This window comes from Nanorana parkeri, unplaced genomic scaffold (assembly GCF_000935625.1).
Source record: "Nanorana parkeri isolate BGI_ZX_2015 unplaced genomic scaffold, ASM93562v1 scaffold77, whole genome shotgun sequence".
In the NCBI taxonomy this organism is placed as follows: Eukaryota; Metazoa; Chordata; class Amphibia; order Anura; family Dicroglossidae; genus Nanorana; species Nanorana parkeri.
This window is the reverse complement of record NW_017306345.1, coordinates 2,095,719-2,105,846: the sequence shown is the minus strand read 5'-3', so window position 1 is coordinate 2,105,846 and position 10,128 is coordinate 2,095,719.

Genomic DNA, 10,128 nt, shown 5'->3' with positions numbered 1-10,128 from the left:
ACGATTCATTATTAAGCTCAGCGCCATTATGCACTGAGATCAAAGCACACTTAAATAACTACTTCTCGATGAATGCGGGCCCGAATGTGTCCCCAGTCATAGTGTGGGCAGCTCACAAAGCGACCATTCGGGGCATACTCATCGAACAGGCCACCAGAACCAAGAAACATACTACAGAACATGTAATAAAACTAGAGAGCGAGCTGAAAACACTCACTGAATCACATAAACAAACTTTCTCTCTCGCTCTGCTCCGAAAGATAGAGCGGGTTAGAACAGAACTTAATCTGCTCATGACCACCAGAGCAGAAAAAAGTCTTAGTTGGTCGGCGACCAAGCTGTACACACACAGAGACCGCATGGGCTCCCTCTTGGCCTCTAAACTAACACCAAAACCGCGGAACCTCCAAATCCCCAAAATCAGATGTAGGTCAGGCACTCAAAATCCGATAAAGATACTTGATGAATTCCACACATGTTATACTACATTATATGAGGAACAAACAGGGACATTAGTAGAACAGAAATCAAGGTTTTATAGAGAACTCCCAGCCCCAGTAATTTCGGTTGAACATAGACAAATCCTTGAAGCCCCGATCTCTATCCCAGAAATTAGATCAGTAATTAATATGGCGAAATCTAATTCGGCCCCGGGTCCAGATGGACTATCCATCAATTAATATAAAAAATTTACAGAGATCCTGGCACCTTTTATGGAGGCATTTTTCAACTCCCTACATTTAGGCGCCCCTCTGGACCCGGATCTGAATAGAGCGTACATTAGTATCATTCCTAAGCCACAAAGACCCTGGGGAAGTCTCCAATTATAGACCTATTTCACTGATAAACAACGATATAAAATTCCTATCTAAAATCTACGCTAATAGACTAAATAGCTTTATAGGTTGTTATATACACCGAGATCAAGTAGGTTTCATTGGAGGAAGACATGGCCCAGACCAAGTTAGAAGAGCTCTAGACTTAATCACACTGCTTAACCACCAAGGTATGCTACTATCTATAGACTTGGAAAAAGCATTTGACTCGGTGTCCTGGGAATACTTGTTACAATCTCTTAAATCCTGGGGCTTCGGGCCTAAATTTCTCAGCTCCGTAAATGCCCTTACTCTTCCCCTTCAGCTCAGATCTGCCTAGAAGGCTGTCAGACCCTATCCAAATTCGAAGGGGCACTAGGCAGGGATGCCCTCTCTCACCATTATTATTCGCTATAGCAATCGAACCATTGGCAATATCACAGGGATAAAATGCGCCCTAGAGGAACATAAATGCGCCCTGTTTGCGGACGATATGCTGCTATTTGTAACCTCCCCACTGGTGTCACTACCCAATATCATGGCACTTCTGGAAGAATATGCACAAATTTCAGGACTTCGAGTCAATGCTTCCAAGTCAGTAGCACTTAACATCAATCTCCCGGCCGCACTCTGGTCGGGCCTTAAAAACTCGTTCCCATTCAACTGGCGCACAGACTCACTACAATATTTGGGAGTGAAACTCACTCCCTTATATACTAAACTATTTATGGCTAACTTCCCTCCACTATTTAAATCCCTTAGGGAAGACGTGACTCGGTGGTCCACATACAATATATCCTGATTAGGGCGAATTCATTCAATTAAAATGACCTTATTTCCTAAAATACTGTATCTATTTAGGACACTACCAATCCCGATTCAACAGACGGAACTTATTAATTTTCAGAAGTCCATCTTAAAATTTATTTGGGGGGGGAAAAAACCAAGAACCTCTCGAAATATCCTCTCCAAACCCAGAAACCAGGGAGGTTTAGGAGTACCAAACTTGCTCTTATACTATAGGCCTGCACAAATCTCACAACTATCATCTATCTACTTCAAGTCACTTATTCCGGACTGGGTCAAGCTGGAAGTTAGTTCACATAAAGGCCCCTCCATTGAGGCTCTCAAATGGATGAAACCCAAGCTGAGGCCAAAGACGCTGGCACCAACCTTACTACACTCTCTTGCCTTATGGGATCAGATACGAAAGAAGGAGGGGATGGTCTCTACATACACCCCCCTTGCGCCCTTATTTGAAAATGTCAATTTGATCCCAGGGCTACAGCTAAAAACATTTAAAATGGCGGACAAAGGACTGTACAGGATTGGGGATTTTATTAAACTCCATAAACCAATCACATACCATTACTGTTTAAACACCCTCGAAATGCCTCACTCTGAATATTTCAGATTTAGACAAATCAATCACTTTTTATCCACCCTACACATCCCCGAGACTGGAACCCCGCTGTTTACACAATATGAACGGTGGTGCCTGGGTGGGTTAGGCCAAAGGGGAGGTACGTCCCTGATCTACGATGCCCAACTAGGACCATTCACCAAAACGACCTATATGGTGGCCTGGGAATTAGAAATTGGGACACCACTCTCCCCAGAAGAATGGCAACAGTGTTCTAAAAAAACAACTAAGGGACTCTTAAATGTTTCCCTTTCAGAAGCTAACTACAAGGTTTTTTCTCGATGGTATCTTGTGCCAGCAAAGTTAGCGAAGATGGGCCCAGGCGTCAGCCCGTTATGCTTTAGGGGCTGTAAACAGCAAGGCACTATGCTACATATTTGGTGGCAGTGCCCAGGACTACGACCTTTTTGGAACAAGTTGTTTGCCCTGCTTTCTAGGATTCTTGGGACTCCTATCCCCAGAGACCCATAGTATACTTTACTCAACAAATCAATCCCGGACATCTCTGGAACGCAGAGCAAACTGGTTTCCTTTTTTTTTCTGGCGGCTAAGATATCAATAGCTCGGTCCTGGAAAGCCGAAAAGGTCCCATTCTCTCTAGTGCTGTCCAAAGTGAATTGGATCATGATCCATGAGAAATTAATTAGCATCTTGCAGGATAAATATGCAAAATTCGAGGCAATATGGGCGCCATGGTTGAAATACCAAGAGATCTCAAATGCTTATACCACTATCTCTGATGCTTCGGCTTAAGCATATCGAACCTGCTCCTTGGGAACTATAATCTCTTAGGTTGTGTTTTTAACGTCTTTAGATAATAAGACTCCTTCCCCCTTTTTTTTTTGTCTTTCAAATTATTGTATTTTCTTTTTTCCCACTTAATGTGTGTTTTTCTTGTTTTGTATACCAAAATGTTTTCCATAAGCTCTCATTTAGCGAAAGTGGCTTTACCTTCTTTGAGAAACCCCGCACCCCCAAAGCTGGAAGTGACCGAATGGAAGGGCGTGGCCCTAGAGGAGAAGGGGGGCAGGAACAAAGCAGAAGGTTAATACGCTTCTGGTCTTCCCCCCATTCTTTTCTTTCTATAGCTATGTTAGCCTAAGTAAGGGCTGGGTGATGTGGGGAATTAATGTTAAAGTTAATGTTGATTTGAGAAATATTGAATTTGCCGATTTGGTTACACATGTTAATAGCCGGATTTGTAAGATCTTATGGAAACTAATAAAAACTTTGAAAACATAAAAGCTCTTTTATAAGTCAAGGCCGCCAACTCAGAAAACACACCTAGCTGAAGTGATAATGATGATGAAGACAACCTTGTGAGTGACTAGGGTCAAAGGGATATTGGAGAGGTTCAAAGAACCCCAAAAGAATTATCTTAATGTCCCACTGAGTCACTGAACTGTAAATCATAGGAGGACAATGTGAGCAACCTCATACATAAAAGGCCTTCATTAGAGAGAGAGGCAGGCAACTTCTGTAACAGTATCGCCAATTCAAAAATGTGGATAGTACTCAAAACTACACGCTGGTGTAGGCCAGACAGGAGAAGATAGTATGTCTGAGTATGTCGTTGGATTAAACTTCTTTGCTTCACACCAAGCAAAATAAGCCTTCCAGTTGCCATTGTAGACCTTATGGGAGGTCAAATTCTTAGCTTTCAAAAGCGTAGGGATAACCGCTTCAGGAGGAGGAGGAGGCAGGACATTGATTAGGGAGAAATGATCCCATGGAGTCACCAGGGCATCCAAAGCAAAGGCCCTGGAAGTCATGGTTCTGGAGACAAACCTGTTTAGCTTGTTCTTGAGCCTGGATGCCAGAAGGTCCCACATCTGTTGTCCCCCACTTGCTAAAAACGTCCCAAAACACTTCTGGGTGAAGGGACCATTTTCGAGAGGGCCAGGACATAAAAGGTCCATCCAAGCCAGGTTTAGGTCCACTTCCCTTCTAGTGCTTCCCATATGGTTAATGTCAGCTACAGCTCTGGCACTGCCTGACTGAATCCTTGCCAGGTGGCCCTATAACTGGGTGGGGGGAGGTTGAATAGTTGAAAGAACAACCAAATGGCCCTGAGTTCCAGAATGTAGATTGGGAGAACAGAATACTCCATCATCCAGGCTCCTTGAAAACAAGAAACTGCTCCAAAAGGAGACTACCATTTAGTCCAGCACCTTCATGCAAATGCAAACGGTTGTGGAACCCCATGACCGTAGGGTTCAGACATCATGGCGGAGAGGTAGGATCTTTTATGATGGAAGGAAGAACCTGGAAAGGACCATGTCCAGGACTGGGTCTAAGTACTCCAATGCATAGGAGGGTTCTAGTGATGACTTTTGGAATTTCAGGACCCATCCAAAGCGCTAAAAGACTTTTATAATCTGATGAATATGAGACATGAAGGCTTCTACAGGGTGTTCTCTGAGTAGGTCAATTATGTGCCCCTGAGAATGAAACAGAGCCAACAGGGACCAGCACATTGATGAAGCCCCAAGGCGCAGTGGACAGGCCAAATAGAAGAACAACTTACAAGCAGCATTATGTGCCCACAACAAAACACAGGTAACGTTAATAAGCAGGAAAAATGGGGATATGTAAATATGCATCCTCGATGTCCACTGATGCCTCCCGAGTTAAAGGATTCAATAACAGAGCGGGTAGATTCCATACGGAATTTCTGAATATGAGGATCTGGAGATTGATAATAGGGTATATCACCCTTTTGCTTTGGGTACAATAAACAGGTTGGGGGAAAACCCCTGGAACTGTTCTGCTTCTGGTACAGGGAGAATTCGCTCCCCTGAGGAGGGAGCTGACCTAGGGCAGCGAGAAGATTAGACTGTCTGGGGGAGATCTTGATAGGTTTGACAGAAAGAAGCAAAGAGGGGGCAAGGAGAGAAATTTCAGTTTGTAACATTTGATTATAACCCTCTGGACCTTGGCATTGGGAGTGTCCCGGACCCAGGAGGCCAAGATAGATGACAGGAATCCCTCCCACATGAGAAGTTGGAGCACCCCTTTATTTAGTGAACAGGGCTTGCTCATGAATTTTGCAAGCTAGGAGGGCCAGAAAGTAAGTTGGTTTAGATTTGGAATCTGTGGCTTGGGAGGGGCAAAATTAATCCTTCTTGAAGGAAGGAACAGAGGACTTAGCCGCTGGAGGTTTGGACTACTTCTATGGTAAGAAAGCGCTTTTGGCTTTTCTTGAAATAACTATCCAAAAAGATTCAAACAGGCGTTCCCACCTAAAAGGACATGCATTTAAAGTGCTTCTTGGAAGGGAGCTCAGCAGACCAGCATATTAGCCACAGAATCCTCCCCAAATGGACAGATAGGAGACCCATTCTGGAGATTTGTCAACCATCTACACAGTACAGCAAGGGCTCTAGACATTTAGGAGATGCCAGGCCCATAAATATGGACACACGGTCTCTGGCAATAGTCTTTAAGCATACAGGAAAAGTCTGAAACACCACCATGGTGGCAACAGCAGGTTGCATAGCAGGGACTGCAGAGACAAGTAAGGCCTTAAAGATGGTCATTAACTTAAAAAAAAGGGACAACCTCTACAGGAACTGTTAATGTCTTGCTTCAAACAAGATATAGCTGGATCAGAGACACCCCATTTCTTGATATAAAACCTTGATATAATTTAAGTGGTATATCTCAAGTTGCTATATGTGACAAGGTTAATACCCAAAGTCATCTATACTGAAGCAATAATGTGCATATTATCAAATGTCCAGTATGAATTTCTATTGCCACATAAGCGTAAACCACATTAATTAACCTAAGCAACCAGGTACACATGTGCTCATACATGCACAGGTAATTCAGAATATCTGTAGATCTACACGGTACACAGCCATATCTCAAATAGGCATGTGCTCGTAATCATATATAGGCTGATCTCCAGATTGGTATATGTGGGTATCAACAGGAGTAAGTTAGTAATTGTGCAGGTTCTCTAGATTGTATCTCTTATAGAATTAAATGTAATCATAATATTATACAATAGGGCTACTGGATTGCTGGATGGATTGCATTCACATCAAATAATGACAGGCCGCATATGCACTGGGAATCTCCATTGTTTATTTCTATGGTTTTAGCTATAGCCCATTAAAACTGAAAGGGAGATTGAACCAGGTACCCAAAGATGAATGATTGATATCTCCATACATGTATACAAGTAATTTGAATTCCTCTGGAAAGTGGGTGTACGAGCATTTCTTGCACATTACCTTAGGATGCCTCAACATACCTGAAGCCCAATGTAAACAATGATTTACCGCCAGCATGTCATAACAGGAACATAGAACATCAAGCCATGTGAAGTCCTGACAGATTTCTTACCCGATGGGACTTCCTCGGAGGAATGTGACTCAATGAACGCATGTAAGATAACAAATGCGGCTAAGTGAATTGCCATTAACCGCCTGTGTATCTTTATAAACAACATTAAGAGGCTGTGCTTGAGCAATGTGCAACCATAATCAACTCCTGTTTTATATTCTGATAACTAAAGAGTCTGGAACCAAGCCCAGGTAATCCATATAAAATATTTTTTAATTTTTTTTTGCGTCCAGTCCATATTGCTCAATAGAACTTCTGCTAGGTTGCAGCAGCAATACTCCTCCTGTCTCTATGGACCAGTTAGCTTATTTTTCATCATTGATTTTTCATGAAGGACCAATGCAGGGCAGGGAATTTTAGGTAAGTCTTGACCAACAGAATTTGCAACCACCTAAATTATCAACCCACCCAAAAGTGGTATTTTATATCACAGAAGGTGTGCAGATCCAGGAACTCCACTGCAGGTATGGCATCAAGAGTACCCGAGAGATAATAAATTGTCAGACACTTAAACTGTTTTGCATCTACCAGAAACTACAATTTCAGTATTTGGTAGACTAAACAGGTTATATAAATGTTATTACCAACAAAAGTCAAACTTCAAAAAATGGGGATGGTATAACAGAGACAGGTCTCCCTCCTTATGGTACTAATCACGAGGAGCAGAATGAACATAAATATGAATATATATATGTGAGGTATACTGTAAATATAAGTAAAAGAGGTACATAAAGCAACAAAATTGATCATTTCTGCATTGCTTTATTCTTTATACACTCCAAGTGCACAATAAGACAGTAGCTTTCTCCAGTATGTTACCACTGGTTTAGTTTTATTTTCCATTAATAATTTCATAGATGGTATATAAAGAGGTATGGAATGAAAAGGTTCCAAATGTAGCCTGAAATGGAATTGAAACAGGGAGATCTCTTCCGCACCTGTGTCAGAAATATTCAATATTTAAAACGCACAACACAGATCGGTACAACAGAGTCACAGAGTTCATCTGGGATTGCCCAGTGGGCTATTTAATTCACACACCTGACTTGAACGGAATAAAATAAAATAAAAAAATTAAAAAAAATAACAGTATACACACATTGCAAAAAATGTGAATGTACAATATTGCATATAAAATGCAAACACTAGAGAAAAGTAGAAACAGAAACAAAAACAAAAAATTCACAAGCCACTCACAAACCAAAACATTTGGTCTTGGAGCACAGTCCTTGTGCTTGCTCAATGGTTTTGCACAATTTAATAATGTGTTTTTTTTTTGTAAGACTCCCAAAAAACCCAGTCATGAACCTGCTGCAAGTTCAAAACTCCTTTTCTTTCCAGAATCTTAAAACAACTTCACGTTACATGCTGGGTCTATAGTGAAACAACCTTAGACATATTGTTTTACATGTGGCTTCAGAAAATGTGTAATCCAATCTTAACGTACAATACTGAGAATAGGACACTTTTTAATGAGATACCGTGTTAAGCATTGTACCTGATTGCACAGTATGTAGGTCAGTCTGAAAGCATCTTGTTTCTCCCCTTCACTAAATAAAAGGGGGAAAAAAAAAGGATTTTCGACGTTACTCTTGTTCCTTAAGAGAATATTTGTGGTATAGAAATAAAGCACAAGTCATAGGGAAGATCCTATTCCACTTCTAACAACCAATATGATTTAAAGCTTTTAACCCAAACATAACCAGATACCATACTTTACAGATTCCAAAAGGATTCTCTTTGAACAAATAAAAAAACCAAGAGAAATACACCACCTTTCTTTACATTTAACCACATGGCAAACAAGGCAAATCTAAGAGTTTCTTAACAAATTAATCCATTTTTTAAAGTTACCATACCATCATTAATGCAACTATATGCCTTTTATAAGTTTTAAAAGGGTCCAGATCAAGTGTCGGGCAAATTAAGGGGTCATATGATAACAGTGTGCAGATGTGGCCATTGCACAACTTCTACTAATCCAGCTGTTCCATATCCAAGCAGATATTAATCTGGTTCAAGAGTCAGATATACCCCAGATATAGGGCTATATCCATTTAGGTACAATAATGCAGAAATCTACCACAATAATCAGCCCATGTATAGGCTTGCTTAGTCTAAGAGATGGCACTGCTTGCCTACCCCATTTAGCAGACAATGGCTCAGACAAGCTAGGTGTAAAGTGCATCTATTTCTATACCTGTGCTTCTGTAGGGATAAACTCATACACACCTTTAATTTCACAGTGGAAACAATTAGACTACAGAGATTAAAAGTTGCTAGCAGCATACATATTTCAGTGTTATGTCACATTAACGTTTAAACATCAACTTTTACAATTATAAGCAAGTTGTCAAACAAGTTCTCACTAAAACTAGAAACGATGTTCCTCCCTCTGCCCATTTCTCTCCTTTAAAATAGTTTCTGTTCCCGTAAAATGTGCCAAAATCGCTTTGAACGTGACACGATTCAATCTGAAGGAATATATACATCTGTGACATACGAGAATATGCACGTTCATTTTTCCTTCAACCCACTTTGACCCAAAGTGTATATTGTAAACTGTATGAGTTTATCCACCTACTGGTAAAACTCTGTTCTGGAAACACTTGATCATGACACACGTGTGAATAGCAGCAAACAAAAAGGTGAAAACAGATTAGAGAAACAGTCTTTTGACACGTCTGCGTAAACATGGTGGTGATCTCTGACAACATATGTTAAGAGAACACAAGTAAACTTTATCATATAATTAATGCCAGTGCTGAACAGGTAATGCGTGCATTTGGCAGCATTTGCCACCTCTGGTGTGCTACAGTCTCAATACTTCATAGACATTTTCTTAAGAAGCAATTGGGAAATCAAATCTGCCCGTCCTTCCTGAAATAAAGCTAACATTCATGGCAAAAAACAATCTATATTTACCTGTGCAATGGTTTTAGTCATAGGTTAAAGAAAGGCAGTATAGAATACAAGCATTTGCTTTACTTAAACATAATATGTGAGGCAACCACATTGGTGTGAACCTATACCTCAGCTGTAACATAAATAATATGCTCCAGAATATTAAAATGATTCACAGCTTACAGGCTAAATGTATCTAGTAACTGAATATTCAGTGGACGATATACACTGATTGCGTACATATTTCTGGGGCTGTAGCAACAAGATGTTTCACTGGCTGGTATCCAAGCCAAAATAATCATCTCTTTACTACCCTCACGATTTTCCGTTTGGACCCCGTTTATACAAAGATAACTCTGGTGTGCTTTAAAACACTGTTATCCACCCAATACTGTATTGTCAGGTATATAAATAAACACTCTTGTAGGGACAAATTTGTTATTGTAAGGCAGGAAGTGAAACATTCACCATAGAGTAAAAAAAAACAACAACCTCAAAACATGTTAAAAGTAGGTCTATTTTTCAGCACACTTTAGCTCTGGTACCTGTATACCCTTACGGACCAGAGCAATTGTTACATTTCAACTATGTGCCTGATTATTTGGCAATAACATTGGCACTACTTAACTTAGT